Genomic DNA, 18,104 nt, shown 5'->3' with positions numbered 1-18,104 from the left:
AGATCTTTGCAACAAAATAGCAAAGTTCTTTGAAAGTAACATTTTAAATATTCACTCTAGCTTTATTTTAGATAAGACTCAGGGGCACCCTCTTCTCACTGACACATCGGTACTGCTCTCCCCCACCCCACCTAGCACTATGCTGGACAATGGCAGTTCACTCTCTAAATTCAACATGCCATTCCAAGACACAATCTGGAAGCTGTTTCAGGAAGGTAAATCTGGTTCTCCGCTAGATCCCTGCCCTCTGGCTATTTTACAACTGGTTCCGGAGTTGGTGGCAACTGGGCTGGTCCCCATATTTCAGGAGGTCCTTACCTCCAGCATTTACCCTTCTGCCTGGAAAGAAACTATCATTATTCCCCTAAAGAAGAAGGAAACGGGGAAACAAGACGATTTGACCAATCTTCGCCCCATAGCCTTGCTCCCTTTCTTGGCCAAAATGTTTGAAAAACACATCAACAGAGAATTGGTCAGCTTTTTGTCAGGCTCAGATGAGTTTGATCTTTCTCAACATGGATTCCGGAAATCTCATAGTACGGAATCTGCCCTCATCTCCTCCTCTGACACTATCCGTAGGTTGGTTGATGAGGGTCAGGGTGTTTTCTTGGTCCTTTTGGACCTATCTGCAGCATTTGACACCATTGCTCACCACATTATGCTCGAACGCCTACCTCAGGCAGGCATTAGGGATCTAGCCCTGAAGCTTATTGAATCCTTTCTCTCTAACAGGTGGTCCACGGTAAGCTGTGAAGATTTTAGATCCCCGGCTTACCTTCTGCCTTGTGGGGTTCCTCAGGGCTCGCCGCTCAGCCCCACTTTATTTAACGTCTATGTGGCTCCTCTGGCAGAACTTATACGCTCTTTTGGTTTCATCCCTACCTCATACATGGATGATAAGCAACTCATCATCTCAATTAACAAAGACGCGGAGGTAGTTGCAGCCCATTTTAATATTTGTATGTTGGCGGTAAGCAGCTGGATGAAGGCTAACTGGCTAAAGTTGAACTGCAATTAGACCGAGGTTCTTTGCTTTGGGATAAGTAGGGGACTGTGGTCCCCTAACTGGTGGCCTAAAGAATGTGGCACCCTGCCTCCACCTGGCTCCACGTCAAGGAACCTAGGATTTCTTTTGATGATCATCTGTCTTTTCAAGCTCAGGTTAACCAGACCGTAAAATCCTGCATGTGGATTTTAAGGAAATTGAAGACAATTTTTCCCTACCTTTTATAAGAATGGAGAATCACTGCCACCCTGGCCCTGGTCCTGTCCAGATTGGATTACGGCAATTCTCTCTTGCTCAATCTGGATAAAGGATCATTAAAAAAACTGCAACTGATGCAAAACACAGCGGCCAGACTTATTTTGAATCTGCCACAATCAGCCTCTGCTACGGAGAGCCTTAGGAATCTGCATTGGCTCCCTATAGCCCAACGGATTTCTTTTAAGGCACTCTGCATTGTACATAAATCCACGCACGGGATCGGTTCCAAGTACTTGACTACTCATTTACAGTGGCACCGTCCTACACGCCTGCTGCACTCTGTCAGCACCTTTCAAATTTGAGTCCCCCGTACCAAGAAAGTGAAGTGGGGGGACAAAGCTTTTACTATCGCCACGGCCAGGATCTGGAATTCTCTTCCGCTGAATCTCAGAAAAGAGCACAATTATCTTACCTTCAGGAAACGGGTCAAGACCTGGCTGTTTCCCCGATAGCCGGCACGTTTCTCTCTTTAGACAGTGCACTGCCTCACCTTAGTTAGCGCTTTGATGCCCCCAGTCCGGAATGAGCTTTATAAAAACCCCATACATACATACATACATACAAACGTCCAGGACCAAGCCCCAGCTTCTGCAATACGATCCCCCACTTCACCCCATTACCATAGACTCCAATAACTATATCTTCCTCAGGGATGTCAATTTCCACCTCAATAACCTTAACAATACCAACACTGCCAACCTACTCAAAAGCATAAACAATACCAGCCTCACCAGCCCCTCTCAAGTCGTAACACACATGCTCAACCCCATCTTCATGGCCAGTGACAGAGTCAAGTACAGTCATGCCACCGAACTCACCTGGACAGACCACACCATCCTCTGTTTTGCCATCACAGGACGCCGTGGCACCACTACCAAGTCTCCCAGCCCCCACCACAGCTAGAACAAAGTGGCAGAGAGTCAGTGGAGCAACACCCTCAAAACCTCCTACCACTACACAACAGTCAACCTAGAGTAGGCTGTCAAAAACTTCTCCACTTGGATCTCTGACAGCACCAACAGATTGGATCCCACCAAACCCATCAAAGACCACAAAACAGGCTAATTGGTGCACCAGGGAACGTAGAATTATGAAATTCAACTGCAAGCAATTAGGAAGGAAATGGTGCACCAGCAATGACTCTGCAGACAGAGCCACTTTCAAGACTGCCCTCCACTGCTACCACCAGCTTTTGAAGGAAACGAAAAAGAATGCCCTGGCAGACCACATCAAAGTCAACTCTTACCATAGCAAAGAAATCTTCAACATCGTTAGATAGTTCTCAAACCCCTCAACCACCAAAAATGTCATTACCTCTTCCCAGGAACTTTGCAACACTCTAGCTAACTTTTTCCTCAACAAGATCTCCACCATCTACATAAACATTGAACCTCAATCCTCCCTTTGTGACCTCTTCAGCTGCCTCGCTACTAAGGATGCAAGCCCTGACCACCTACTCACCTCCTGGGATCAGCTCACCACAAAGAACACCACAGCCATTATGAACTCCATCCACTCAGGAGCCCCCATAGACTTCTGTCCCCACACCTTCACCCTTGAGAGCAAGAAAATTAGCAGCAAGCGCACCACCATTTTCAATGCATTCAGCATCATGACCACTTTGCCTGAAAAATAGAAGCATACTAAGTCAAACCCCTTTTCAGGAAGCCATCGGCAGACCCCAGTGAACTCAAGAACTACTATCCCATCTCCCTGCTCCTCTTCCCCACCAAGTTCCTCAAAAAGGCCATCAATCCCCAACTCACAAAGCACCTGGAAAGCAGCAGCCTTCTGGATACTTCCCAATCCAGACTTTGCACCAACCAGAGCACCGAAACGTCCTTGATCGGTGCCACAGATGACATAAGAATCCACCTCTACCAAGGATAAATGGTAGCCCTGATCCTTCTCGACCTCTCCACAGCATTCAATACCAAAAAACATAATCACACTAGTATCCAAGGAGACGCCCTCAAATTGATTACCTAACCCAGTGGATCCACTCACCGCCATTCACATCAGAATACAAGAACATCATCTGTGGTGTCCCCCAAAGCTCATCCCTCAGCCCCACGTTATTCAACAGGTACAAGAACCTCCTGGCCAGCATCATCAGAGCCCACGGACTAAACAAGATACGCTACAAAGACAACACCCAGCTCATCCTCTCCTTCCCAGAAGACCCTGCCATCATGAGGGCAAACTTCCGCAGGTGCGTGCCAAGTGTCGCTGACTGGAGAAAAGCAACTGCCTATAACTCTACACAGACAATACTGAAGTGAAGAATCTTGGTGGCCCTCTTTACTAGGACCACCCCCACCCCAACAGACCATGCTCTTAACCACGTCACTATCTTAGAGAGCAAACTCACCTTGAAAAGCCAGATCAATGCAGTCTCATCAGCCTGCTTCTCACTCTTCGCATGCTCTGAAATTTTTTCAAATGGCTTCCCATCAACAAAAGAAGAAATGTCATTCAAACCCTAGTCACCAGCCACCTGGAAAACAGCAACACACTGTACACCGGAATCAACACTCACCTCCTAAGGAGACTGCAGACTATGCAGAACTCAGTGGCCTGATTCATTCTCGACTTTCCCAGGCAGGCCCGCATCACCCCACACCTCAAAAAACGCCACTGGCTCCCCATTCAGAAAAGATGTCAATTCAAGGTGCTGACCCACACCGAAAGAGCCCTTCACAACAAAGGACCAGCATACATCAAGCACAGCGTGAATTTCTACCAACCCTCCAGAAACCTACATTCTGTCTCCCTCTCTCTCTCACACACACCCCCTGCATCCACTGAAGCAACAGTAGAAGAAACTCCTATTCCTGCATCACCTCTCCTAGAGTTCTGAAAGGCACTCAAGACCTGACTGTTCAACTGAACCCAACAGGGGCACAAACTCCCTCAGTGCCTAAATACCCTCATGGGTAATTAGCTGTGCTTTTTAAATCATGTTTGGTTTGATTCAATTCAATTTGATAAATAAAATGGCTTTTCATCACCTGAGTCTGTTTCCCAGGATAAGACATCTCCAATGCCTATGTCCGAAGTATCACTTTGAAAGATAAAGGGCTTATTGAATTTGGATGATTGTAAAACTAGTTTGAAGGCAATTGAGTATTTTAGCAAGTTAAATGATTCAAGAACTATTTGGGGATGGATGTTTAATTCCTTGCTATTTTTGTTTTTTACAGAGTTCAGTTCAAGAACCTAAGAACTTTGAATGTTGTGGAATAAATCTATAATAATAACACAGACACTAGGAAAGCTCTCAACCCTTTTTTATATGTAGGAAAGGGTGTTTCTGTGATGGCTTTGACTTTTTCTGTTTGAGGTTCTGTCAGCTCTTTTCCTAACAAATAGATATTTGACTTTAGCAAAAGCCAATCAGGACTAATTTGTTTTTTTGTGTATGCCTGCTGTAATTCAGCCAATATAGTCTATAGGTGTACAAGATGATCATCCCAGCTTTCACTAAACACAACTATGTCATCTAGATATGCTGAGGTACACTGTTTTTGTTTATTTAGACGGAAATTCAGTAAACTGTGAAAAGTAGCAGTCAAACGGGAGAACCGTAAACTGGTAAAGACCACATGGTCTGGAGAAGGCCATTTTCGTTTTGTTTTCAGGTCTTAAGGGGATTTGCCAGTACCTCTTAGTGAGATCAACAGTGTTATATACCTTGCCTCTCCTAACCTTTTGATTAGTTCATAAATTCTCAGTAAGGGGTAGCTGTTCAATTTTGAAATATTAATAACAGTTCTGAGATCAATACAGAACTGAAAGCGTCTGTCTTCTTTTGGGAGTAAGACAAAAGGTGAACACCACACACTAGTGGAGGGCCTCAGGGTAAAGGTAGCCTATTTACATTCTTTAGTGGAAAGTGGTAGAGGTCCTGTCAGGTCCTTCCCAACCTTTCTGAAAGGCTTTCCGATTATAGGCATGGGTTGTAAGGGGACCATGAGAGGTTGATAAGGATTTTTTCATTGTCAAATTTCATAACAAACAAGACAAGCTTTATTCGGTCAATTAACCATCAAAGCATCACAATACATTAAAACTCAAGATTAAAAAATGATTAATGATGAATTCATCACTTATACAATTGTTAAATAAAGCTAATAAATACATAAAATCTTAAGTACTCATATCTAAAATCCCATCTAGTCCATCAACATAAAATCATATTTACAAAACGGTTACGTATATGCCATGCTGCCACTAAAAACGTACTAACTGCAAGAATTAATTCATTGGAGCTATAACTTTTTAGAACCCTTATTGTTATACAACATTTTTTCAAACCCATTTCTTGACCAGTTTTGCGTATCCATTTTATCCAAGGAGAAAAATAAGAAGGACAAAAAAACATTAAGGGGGTCATTCTGACCCTGGCGGTCATGGACCGCCAGGGCCAAAGACCGCGGAAGCACCGCCAACAGGCTGGCGGTGCTTCTGGGGGCATTCTGACCGCGGCGGTAAAGCCGCGGTCAGAAAAGGGAAGCCGGCGGTTTCCCGCCGGCTTCCCGCTGCCCCAGGGAATCCTCCACGGCGGCGCTGCAAGCAGCGCCGCCATGGGGATTCCGACCCCCTTCCCGCCAGCCTGGTTCTGGCGGTTTTCACCGCCAGAACCTGGCTGGCGGGAATGGGTGTCGTGGGGCCCCTGGGGGCCCCTGCAGTGCCCATGCCACTGGCATGGCCACTGCAGGGGCCCCCTAACAGGGCCCCACATAGATTTTCAGTGTCTGCGTGGCAGACACTGAAAATCGCGACGGGTGCAACTGCACCCGTCGCACCCCTTCCACTCCGCCGGCTCCATTCGGAGCCGGCATCCTCGTGGAAGGGGGTTTCCCGCTGGGCGGGCGGGCGGCCTTTTGGCGGTCGCCCGCCCGCCCAGCGGGAAACTCAGAATTACCGCGGTGGTCATTTGACCGCGCAGCGGTATTCTGCTGGGGGAACTTTGGCGGGTGGCCTTCGCCGCCCGCCAAAGTTAGAATGACCCCCTAAATGTTCAACTGTTTCCGGGGCACCACCGCATACTGGGCATGTGTCAGAAATCGAGAATATAAACCTTTGCCCAGTAAATCTGGCATGATATCTAAATAAGGTTCATAAGACGGGTACCTCTTAAAATCAATGAAAAGATTAGTTAGTCAACCGTGAGATTTAAAACAAATATAGTTGTTCATTACATGGAAACAGTATGCAGATTTCAGATCAGTTTAATGGGATTTCACTAGTTTATGAGGGTTCTCCCAAAATCTTCCAGACCCAGAGTGCGGAACCAATTGGACAAATGTCTAACCCAAGGGATACTAACAGCATTTGGTCTCGTTAATAAATCAAGAAGTGAGGCCTTATATATATCCAATTCGGGACAGTCCAGATCCTTATCCAATATATCAAGGGTCTTAAGGCTATTAAATCAGCTACTCGGTTTAACCCCAAGTCAAGAAACATTGGGATCAGAGGTGTGCTGCAGGGGCACAAGATCAAGGCCCTAGCAAAATTATTTTCACTCACAGTTAGTCTATTGCCATTGGAAAATCCCAATATCTCCGCACCATAGGCGGCTGCTCCCTGCGCCTTTGCCAGATAGATCTTGATAGCTGGAGATACAGCTTTTGTCATTGAGCTTTTATAAAAGTGCAGGATAGGTGCTGCTCTATGCTGTAAAAGCCCAGCACTTTTACTGATCCGGTCCTCCCAGTGTAATTTATTTGTCAACCTCACGCCCAGGTAATCTATTGAACTAACCCTGCCTAGAGGAACTCCATCCAATTTAATGGTGCATCTCCTGCAAGGTCCAGAATTAAACACCATCAATTTGGTTTTGCTAATATTCAACTCCAGCCCGTAACCCATGCAAAATAATTTACATCTGTCAACAGGAGTTTGAAGACCCATTGGTGTCTTAGAGATGAGAAGGGAATCATCAGCATAGAGAAGAATAGGAATTTTCTGTGCATTCAATGAAGGAGCATTGTTCTGGCAGGAAATCAAGGCCTGAACCACCTCATTGATAAATAGGGTAAATAATATCGGAGCCAACACACAGCCCTTACGAACTCCCCTCCAAATGGGAATTTTTTCAGTCAGCTCACCTTGACTACTTCATCGCACTTGCACATATGTGTTTTCGTGCAATCACTTTAACATTTGGATTAGATTAACTGGGGCTCCTGATCTATGTAGCACTTCCCACAATGTTTCTCTTGGGACCAGATCGAAAGCAGATCATAGGTCTACAAAAATAACATATAAAGGCTGCTTGGCAAGGGCTACATATTTCCAATGTAAGATGGCCAACCTAAAAACCTTATCTATTGTGCTGGCTTTTGGGCGGAAACCCGCCTGTAGTGGAGAAAGGACCTGATGGTCTTGAACCCAACTTGTCAGCCTCCCTAATAGTTGTTTAGCAAAAACGTTTAACAAATTGTCAATGAGACTAATAGGTCTATAATTGACTGGAAGGTTTGCATTGCCCTTTTTATAGATAGGGATCATTTCGGCCCCTTTCCACGTACTTGGGATTACACCACCTGCAGCGATTTTATTTGAGATCAAATTTATATACCAGGACCATATATTTGGCTCTGATCTATAAAGATCTCCTGGAAGCTTATCCGGACCAGGAGCTTTGCCTGGTTTTAGTGAATTAACTGCATCAAGGGTTTCCTCCATGGAGAAGAAGATATAATCCTCAGGAGTATTGGCACCCATCCCTGGTAAATCAGAACTAATATTTACAATTGACTTCAATGGGAGACCCCTAGCACACCTCTCCTGGGTGGCTAAGAGCCAGACAACAGGTTAGCCATTAGGGGTGTGCCACCAAGTAGTAGTGCTCAAACACAGAGGCACTCAGTCCTCCTCACTCTGCTAGGAGTTGTAGTTTGGCCAGTGCTACTCTCTATCTCCCTTGATTCTACACAATGACTTCCAACATAGAATTTAGGGGGTTATTCTGATCCCGGCGGGCGGCGGATGCCGCCCGCCTGGCGGGAACTGCCACTTGGCCGCACCGCGGTCAAAAGACCGCTGGTGCCATTCCGACCTTCCCGCTGGGCGCTAACATTGTTAGCGCCCGCTGGCCCAGTGGGAAGGGGGCCTGCAACACTGAAGCCGGCTCCGAATGGAGCCGGTGGTGTTGCAGGTGTGCGACGGGTGCAGTTGCACCCGTCGCGCTTTTCACTATCTGCTAAGCAGACAGTGAAAAGCAGGCTGGGGCCCTGTTAGGGGGCCCCTGCACTGCCCATGCCAGTGGCATGGGCAGTGCAGGTGCCCCCAGGGGCCCCTAGACGCCCGTTACCGCCAGCCTCTTCCTGGCGGTGTAAACCGCCAGAAACAGGCTGGCGGTAAAGGGGTCTGAATCCCCATGGCGGCGCTGCTTGCAGCGCCACCATGGAGGATTTGCCCAGCCGGGGGAAATCCGGCGGGAAACCGCCGGACCCGGTTTTCTGACCGCGGCTTTACCACCGCGGTCAGAATGGGCAGGGAAGCACCGCCAGCCTGTTGGCGGTGCTTCCGTCATTTTAGCCCTGGCGGTCTCGGACCGCCAGGGTTAGAATGACCCCCTTAGTGTCTTAAATGTACCATGAGGGACAAGAAATGGCAGGCTGGTGAAGCAGTATAACAGCCTCAGAAGCATTACCATTTTCAGTAGAGCAACCCAGTCCAGCACCATCAATGGGCGTTCACACCAGAAATCTATTTGTGGTTATAGGGAAGAGATCGCCCTCCCAAGTTTACCCTCTGGTATATCCGGAATAGTATAGTACATGTTTACACTCAAATATTGAAAGGTGCTTGGCTCCAACCAAAGAACCTGTTCACCAATAGTTATAGAATGCGAAGGGCAGCCAGGACAGAATGGAGAAAGATGGGCTGTATGCCAATTAACTTCCAGGCCGATGCGGTTTTCCAATATGTGTGTGATTCCACCAATGCCATCCCATCAGTCCCTGGTGTATATTAGGACATCACCTGCATACATTGAAACAGCATATGGCACCAGTGACCGGTATACCCCAGTCCCGTCCAGCCTGCCAAAGCTGTTATGTGAGAGGTACCACTGCTAGGGCAAAGAGCAGGAGGGAGAGGACAACCCTGGCATGTCACCCTACCCACTGGCAATGGGCCAAAGATGTGATGGCCACTTCCAGGCCCTCACCGTCAGACACATGTACCGCATCTTTGTCATTTGCAGCATCCTGACCCCAGAATTCACTTTTTTAAGGCCACAAACATATAGGCACAGTCAAAGGATTGAAGGCCTTCTCCTGGTCTAAAATTAGGCAATCCACATTTGGCCACCTCTGTGGGGCCTTCCGTAAAGATCTGTGCAGACTTCGGATACTGAGAGTCGTAAATCTACCTGGTATAAAACCATGTTACTCCAGTTGGCCCATTAGCAGCATTTGTCCCATCAACCGTCCCGCATGCTATATATCTTAAAATCACTGCCCATCAGAGAAAGTAGCCTGTAAGAAGATACCTCTAGTGAGTCCTGACCTGGCTTTGGGAGTGTTAAAAAAGTACCTCACATATAGACATCTTGTAACTGGGCACCGTTATGAACCTCTAGGAGTTTTGGGGCCAGTAGGTCTTCATACGTTTTATAAAATAAACTGGCAATTCATCAAGACCTGGAGTTCTCCAAGTGGGTGAGTATAGGATCGCACAGAGGAACTTCTGCTCCGTAATCGGACTATTCAGAGCTGCAGTCCCATCACAAGGGATTAATGAAACTGTGCCACCATCCGAAAAATCATGAATACTAGATTAGCACTGCTTAATTACCGGATTGCATAGGACCTGATAATGCAAGCCGAAAGCATCATATATTGACCCTGAGTGTTGATGAGTGGCGAATGAGGTCAGGAAAAGACGGATATCCATTTTAGGCACCCCATCCGTCACACAACGCAAAAGTCATGTTAAAAGTCAACATGTTTGTCCCCCTCTTTGTGTTGCATTGCCTGATATACTCTGTAATCTACAAAGCGCAAGGATTGAAGGAGGTGAGTGTGGTGGTCCCTCGCAGCAGATAGCCATTCCTGAGCCAATTCCCCACCAGAGCAGCCTTCTCAAGTCCTCCTAGGATGATTCTACCTGGACGAGTTCTCAGTCGAGCTCCTTGCCCCAATGAGCGCATGACTGCAGTGGTGCTGCAACAGTCTTAAAAGCTTCCCAGTCTACCTGTTGCATGGTCGCAGTCCCACTATTATCAGCTATATAGTTAGTGAGGGTTTTGTGAATCATTTCACAAAAGATAAGGTCCTTCATGACTGCAGGTTGTAGGTGCCAGGTGGGCACCGGTGATGCAGGCTACCCCCACTTCACGTGCAGCAGAAACAGACTATGATCAGAAAGTGTCATACCCAAGTACTCTGCCTGTGACTTTAAGTTCAATGGCAATGTAGCAGAGAAATCAACCAAGATGGATGTGTAGGTTGTAGGGTGGGGAGTAGAAGAATATTTCCTGGCATATGGGTACAGCGCCTTCCAACTATCAATTAAAGACCAATATACAAGCCACTGTGATAGAGAGGGCACAGCCCACACAGTAGAAGAGCAGGAGAGTTGGGGGTGTGACCTACCTAACTCAGGGTTTACATAGTTAAAATCCCCTCACAGAATCCAGGTTACATAAGCCCATCTGGTCAACATAAATGACACATGGGCCAAAAACTATGCCTGTGTTTGGTAAAAACACACTCCCCAGAAGACCAGCTGAGTCCTCAAGTCGAGCCCCTCCACAAATACATAATGGTTTTCCAGATCAACCACCACACTCTGAAAGGGGATAGATGGTCATGCCAAATTAGCGCCCTCATCACATAGCCCAAATAGACTGTACTGTAGCATCGACCTGTCTGTCATCTCTGCAGCTTAATGTCCTTTCCCTTTACTATGTGAGTCACCTGTAAAAAAGCAATATGAGCCTTCTGCCTTTTTCATATATTTCTATACAGAGTAACTGTTCTTAGCTGTGGTCATTCCCCTGGCATTCCAGGATAAAAACAACAACTTAGACATACTGTAGACACAAATAGTAAGATCCAGAAGGGGGACAGCACACCAGAAGGGGTCCTCCACTACAGACAGGCAAGACATAGAGGCATTTCCCACCCAGGTTGCAGGATACCCAGTACAAAATACTCAACCAAACAGAAAAATACAACTCCCATCCCCAGGGTGGGACAACAACACCTGGCTGTGCATACAGTGAATTGTAAGTCCTTTGAAAATAGATCTCTTGGGCACCTTACAGAGTGCAAGAGTTCTTCACGCAAACAGCAACATAGGGTAGGGGTGGTTGGGGCTTAGCAGACCTACAGAAGATCAGAGGTAGGCTACCATGGCTGACCGGGGAGACTTTAAGACCAAGGCCAGGAAGGAGAAGAGTAACATCTAGGCATGCACAGGGGTACTGCACAGGGGCACTACAGAGTATCAGAACCTTTGTACTGATGGCAATCACAGCAATAAGGCACATTGGAGTTACCAGGCTAATGGGAGGGGTACATTGAATTTGTCATTTGTGTTATAACACTAGGAAGGAAGTCTAAAGTGACACTGACCCACGATGATTTTGAGTCTCTCCCAAACAGGGCCTACCCAGATGCATCAGTGACAGGAAATCCACCCCCTGCATGAATCCTGGCCGCAGTCTCCATTGCCTGCAGCCACTCCTTCTGTGCCTGCATCGGGGCCAGGGCACTGGCAGTCAGCTTGGAACAGCCGTTCAGCTTGGGTCTCTTACATTTGTCCCGTGATGGCAGCGAGGGCCGATTAGCAGCATCAGGGTCTGATCCCAACAGCTCATACCACCTCTGCTCCACCCAGTCCCAGGTGTCCACTGGCTCTGTGAAAAAGCATGTTTTGTGGTTTGCAGTTACCTTAAGTTTTGGGGGAAAAAGCAAGGAATGTGTGAGGCCTAGATCACATACTTTTCTCTTCACATTCAAGAAGGAAGTTGGCTGGTGATAAACCAGCAAAGTATATTCCAGAAACAGGAGACTCTGCGTATTTTCAAAGGAAGTCGGATAATATGTCTACCAGCTTGGAGTATTGTGTCTTTGCTTCTAAAGTTGAGGAACTGGACCACAACTGGCCACAGAGGTGTCCTGGACCATGAGACGCCACCATACAGGCACCCAATGGGCTCTCTCCACTGCAAAGTATGAGGATAACTCCACAGGGCCAGTGGAGAGCCAGGACTCAAAGAAGGTAGTGGGGTCTTTTCCCTCCACCCCCTAGAGGAAGCCAACAACACAGAAGTTATTAAGCCTCAATCTCCTCTCCCCATCCTCCACTCCACCTACTAAAAAACAAAATGTGCTATTGAGTTTTGCAACTTTGCTAGCAGTGTCCTCAGTTGCAGGTTGGAGGGCTTGTATGGAAGACTCAGTCCAAGAGACTCTGTAAGCTTGCGTTGATCTTACCTCAAGAGACCTAGCTCTATTGCCACTGCATCCACTCTACCTTCAAGATTGCTTCTGGTGTTGGAGATGGCAGCAAGAATCTTGTCCAGTTTTGCTTCCATCGATTCAAGCACAATAGGGGCCGATGACAGTGCTGCCTCTCCTGTAGATGGGGGCTCATGGCTCTCTGTGAGAGGATCCCCCAGAGATGCTGATGACAGGGGGGGTTCACTCACCCCTGGGCACCCCATTTAGCAAGCTTTCTGATACTCCGTGTCCGAGATGAGTGGTATAGCTGCAGTAGCACAGGAGACCAAGGACATAGCCGGCAGACAAAGTCAGGACCCACCGTTCCTGCCAGCCAGCAGGCAAGGGAGGCATGTTCAGTCCTAACTGCCAGGTGGCAACTCAGACAATGTGGTATATTCTGAAGCTTTCCCACAGGAACTTCACTCCACCCAGAGGAGGGGGGAACATGCACTCCACGCCAGTCCTTTTACTAGAAAGAGGGATGTTGGGTGGAACACAGTCTCAAACAGGAGGGCCCACCATGCCTTCAGAGCTCAAATGATGGCCAGTGTCCCCCCACCATAGGTTTATAGGCTATGCACTTCACCTTTTAGTCCCTGAAGCAGTCTACGGGCTTCTTCTCCTGCATTATAATCCAGCCTTATTGCCAGCATAAGTCCCAATATGCCCACATAATGCAGCCTTTAACAGCATAACAGCACCCCCCTATGCTTAACCTCAGCTAACTACACCACAACTCTTAACTGGGGGGGGGGGAGGGGTGGCCCACAATACTGCAGACATCCCACACAGTAAAGTACTGTAGCCACAAAGGCAGCCTATGCAGACACTCCAGCTTCTCTTAGTCAGGGTCCATGCATCACTCTGGCAAGCGCAAGCATACCATCTCAACATGGGTGGGGCGCAGTGCCACCATCTGCCCATGCCCGGGCCTCCTGCAATGTCAGCCCACCACTGCAGCCCCTGTGGTTGTCCATGCTGTTCTGAGCCACAATCTGTACCAACCACACCCTGCTAGGCTGTCACCACTGGCTGCACACCTCATGGCCCCAGGCAGTCACAGCTTTTCGATTCAATGCCCGTTACCAGCCCATCTCGACAGGGGGCCCCTCACTCCACCCCAGAACATTGCCTTTCAGCACTGGTCGACCACCTAGCTGCCCAGGTTCTTACAGATGCTGGATCTCCCTCAAGAGTGTGGGGATTATGAGTCAGACATATTGTGGCCTCTAACCCCCTACTCCCCCCTCCCAGATGCTATCAGGTTTTCCCTGACACAAATCTTGTGGGGGAAAAAAACAGTGCATGTGTTAATTACGGCAAATCCTGGACTCTGAATGAAAACACAAACTCCAATTTCTACCTGAAAAGAGGTTTCTAGAGCAGATTGGAATAAAAGGTATTGTGACCTTTCGATTTATAGATTACCTTCAGCTTTTTAAAATCTAGTGATTTTCATGGAATTGTGTGTGCAGACATACAATGTACGACGTGCAAAATCTCTGTTCCCTCCTTGTCAGTACACACTTTAGTGGGAGAGATCGGGGACTATTTTGTGAACCCATTATCACTTTGTTAAGAAAGACACTGTCTCTGTCACAGTTTTTGACTGACTGGCATCATAAAGGGTGGTGCTGAAGCAGCACTATCTTACCACCTTAAACATTTGGCAAAGGTCAGGCCTGCTTTTGACTGGAAATGTAGCAACATGTTTTGCAATATCTAAAGGAAAAAAACAACCGTTCCACAATAATATACAAAAATAAACATAATGACGCAACTATGATAAACATAGCATAACACCACAACTCAACAAAACCATTAAAATAGAACACAATGTAGCCGCAGGACAGCACTACAACATCACATTGCAGTGATGCAGGATAAACAGTAAAAGAACAGATCATCACCACAACAAAATGCTACACAACAAATATGCACACACATTCTTGTCACACATTGCAGCTCCAGAACACTCTTCTTAATACGGTGATAATAGGCACGAAGCACTGCCTCAATTTATCACAATGGACATGAATTTGCACCAGTAGAAAATGTTTTGTGATCTGCCCTGAGTCTTGAATTGGCACTTGTAGTACTCATTTTACATTTTAAGTAGGTGAGGGAGTTGGGGGTATTTTAGCCCTGCACATAATAGTAGGATGTATTGTGACTGCTTGGCACTGGAAGCTTATAACGCTCCATTATGCTGACGAGAGCTGCTATTTGTTTTAATGCATGCATTATCCTGTACACATCTTTATGTATCATCAAATATGCCCCATGTTTCCGTTGACAAGCTGATATTGCAAGCCTACAATCTGTAGTTACTTTTGAAATATCAAGTTGCCTGTGAGTTTGGCGTCTAGTTTGTGATCTCACCCAGAAAACTCAGAAATAAGCACAATGCACATAGAATGTGCTTTTTCCCAGTGGACTTGCCATCCTTATTATTTTGGAATTATTTTTTTCTTTCCAGTGAAGCTCAGCAGCGTGTTTCGACTTTGTGCCTGCCAGCACTCGTTAAAGTCATTTATAACCCATTGCAGAACTCTTGTCAATAATGTCCAACAGTGGAAGTGTTACATGTAGTTTAGATGATGCACAGCGCCTCCCTGAGGGAACAATTGATTTTGAATTACATGATGAGAAATTATATAATCACCCGAAAAACAGCGCGGTCTGCAACCATCCTCAACTTTTGGCATTTGTTAGTTTATCCGCATACTTCTCTATGCCAGCAAATTTCACTCTAGACCTGCAAACAATATGAAGAAAATATTTGACGGTGGGATAAAAAAATATTTTGAGAACAACCATCACGTACATCCTTGCTCATCTCAGAATATAAATGTCTTTATCTTCGTGTCCTTGTTGAGTTTCTGGGTAGTACAAATCTGGTTTTCAAAATCACATTTCTCTCATTTGTTTTCACTTGCAGTTGTTACCTTTACATTTTAAAATTTCCTTTAAATGAAGCTTACTTCTTTTCGTGGACCTTGCTCTGTGTCAGTGTGTGGCCATGACCAACAGGAGCGGGTGATCTCGCAAGGTGGAAAGTCATGTTTCTGATCAAAACGGGAGTACAATGTGGTTAGAAACTGTGTGAGCAAGTTGTTCATATGTGCTGTTTGCACAACTTGCTAAGTAACACACCGTACTGACACATTATTCCCCATTCTGCAAAGTGACATTTGGAATCAAGTGCAAATTGCTCATCCTCTAATTTGTGTGGCCTGTCCTGATATAAATGTGTGGGTGAGTAAAGTGCATATGCATTTAGAAGGCTCCTCGTGATTAGGACCTGGCAGCGAAGTGAAAGATTTCCAGCAGGTTGAAAAGAGCAAAGCTTGGATAGCCATACCTAAACATTCCCAGCTTTTGCTAAGCTAATCTGTCTGCTGAAGCCATATCTTCTACATTCCGTATCTTTGCATTTATGTTTATTAATTTTGTATTGAGCACACAATGGCAAATACTATCCAGCGTAAGGTGCCTACACAGCAAACAATAATATAAGAACCAAGCAAAGTATGTAAAATGACACAATACACGTATAAATCCAAATGCAAACATACCCCGTAAGTGCATGAATAATATTCATAGTATAACCTGGCAAGCTTAGTCCCATTCAATTTAAATAGTATGCCCAACAAATCATTTTTTTTTGGAAGTTTAAAATTCTCATTATCAGTCAGATATCACAAGAACAGCAATGTCTGTCACTCTAAGGGCCTAATTCCAGGAACAGTGGAGTGCTATCCCCAAGTGGTTGCTTATGCACCCAGGAAGCCCTATTATACCTGGCAGAACCTCCAATTAAGCGTGAAAGGGGCAGATGCAGCAGGCACAAGCAGATCTTGGACTACAACCTGCAGGTCTGAGGGAGTGTGCAACATGAACCTGTTTCTATGCCATCTTATTTCTTTGTGTGGTTTTCACCTAACCTTCACATTGTTTTTTTACTTGTGGTCGAACTCTATCTGACTTTTCTTCCCAATTAAGTTTTCTCTAACTTGGACCTCTATAGCTCTCTGTTAACCCCTCACCGTTAGATCTGTGCTTTACGAGCTGTGGAAAAGAAAGATATAATAGTAAACTCTTGGTCTCATATACTAAGGAGCATATTTACAAGAAAGTGGTGCATCGGTCCCGATGTGTCACTTTTCTTGCGTCACCCCTGCCTTCGCATACCGACACCATGGTTGTACTGTATTTACAATACGGCGCATCATGGTAATCATTAGGAGAATATTGTCAACAATTTTTATGCTATTGTGGCACTTTGCTGCACTTGCGTCAAAAATTGTGATGCTAATACAGGAAAGCATACGGAGTCCATTGATTAAAATGGGTTTGTCATTTTTACACCTGGTCTGAGGAGGCAAAAAAAATGATGAAAAAATGGCACAGTGAAATGTTGTAGATTTCACCACTTCATTTTTTCCGGCCTCTATTTGTCAGAAATCCCCTTGCACCACATTATGCTTGACACCGCCATAATGTTGTTCAAGGGGTTGCAAAGTAGCACAATGCAAGCATTGCATCACATTTTGTTAACAAGGTGCTGGAAAAAAGCAACCTTAGAGTTAAAAAAAAAAATAACACTATGGCGGTGCAAGGTGATGCTAGGGGTTTGTAAATATGCCCCTAAAGGTTTCTGGGGTCGCAAAACTTGTGAGTCAAACTTAGTCCCTACAAAACACCTTTATCCAGTGTATAAAACCCCTTTTACAAGAAGTGAAATGTCTTTCCTACTAGATATAACTGCATTTTCCATCATTCATCTGCACAGAAAGTTGCATCACTCTGGATATTCAATCACAAATTTGTATAGTGGCTTTACTGGATTTCCTGTCATTCAGGTGCACAAGAACTGACATCACTGTATTTTCAATCATCCATCTGCACAAGAATTGACATTACTGGATTTACCATCATCCATCTGCACAGAAAGTGACATCACTGAATTTCCCATAATCTATCCTTGCCTTCTCTCTACTCCAATCAACTTTTCAGGATGACCCATCATCATAGTGTCCCCACCAAAGGGCGGACCCATACAAGGAGAGCATTGCCTTTTTTGGTGGGCCCGGAAGGTCTTTGGTTTAGAACCCCTGTTTCACTTAAACATACAAGGTAAGAATATAATCATTAGCCTCACCCAGAAACCCATACTGCCATCCTCAATGCTCACACCCCAATGTAGACAGCCCAGACACTCAAATAGAATTCACACAACACATAAATCCTAACTCATACACATCTCACTATCACACCCTCTCAAATTACAGAAGACATATTTCAACTCATGCTTGTTAATACTCACTCTGCTGTACTCCACACACCAGACAGTGCAGACCTCATTA

This window comes from Pleurodeles waltl, chromosome 2_2 (assembly GCF_031143425.1).
Source record: "Pleurodeles waltl isolate 20211129_DDA chromosome 2_2, aPleWal1.hap1.20221129, whole genome shotgun sequence".
NCBI classification, from domain to species: Eukaryota; Metazoa; Chordata; class Amphibia; order Caudata; family Salamandridae; genus Pleurodeles; species Pleurodeles waltl.
The sequence above is the reverse complement of the archived record's forward strand: the minus strand, read 5'-3'. Positions refer to the sequence as shown.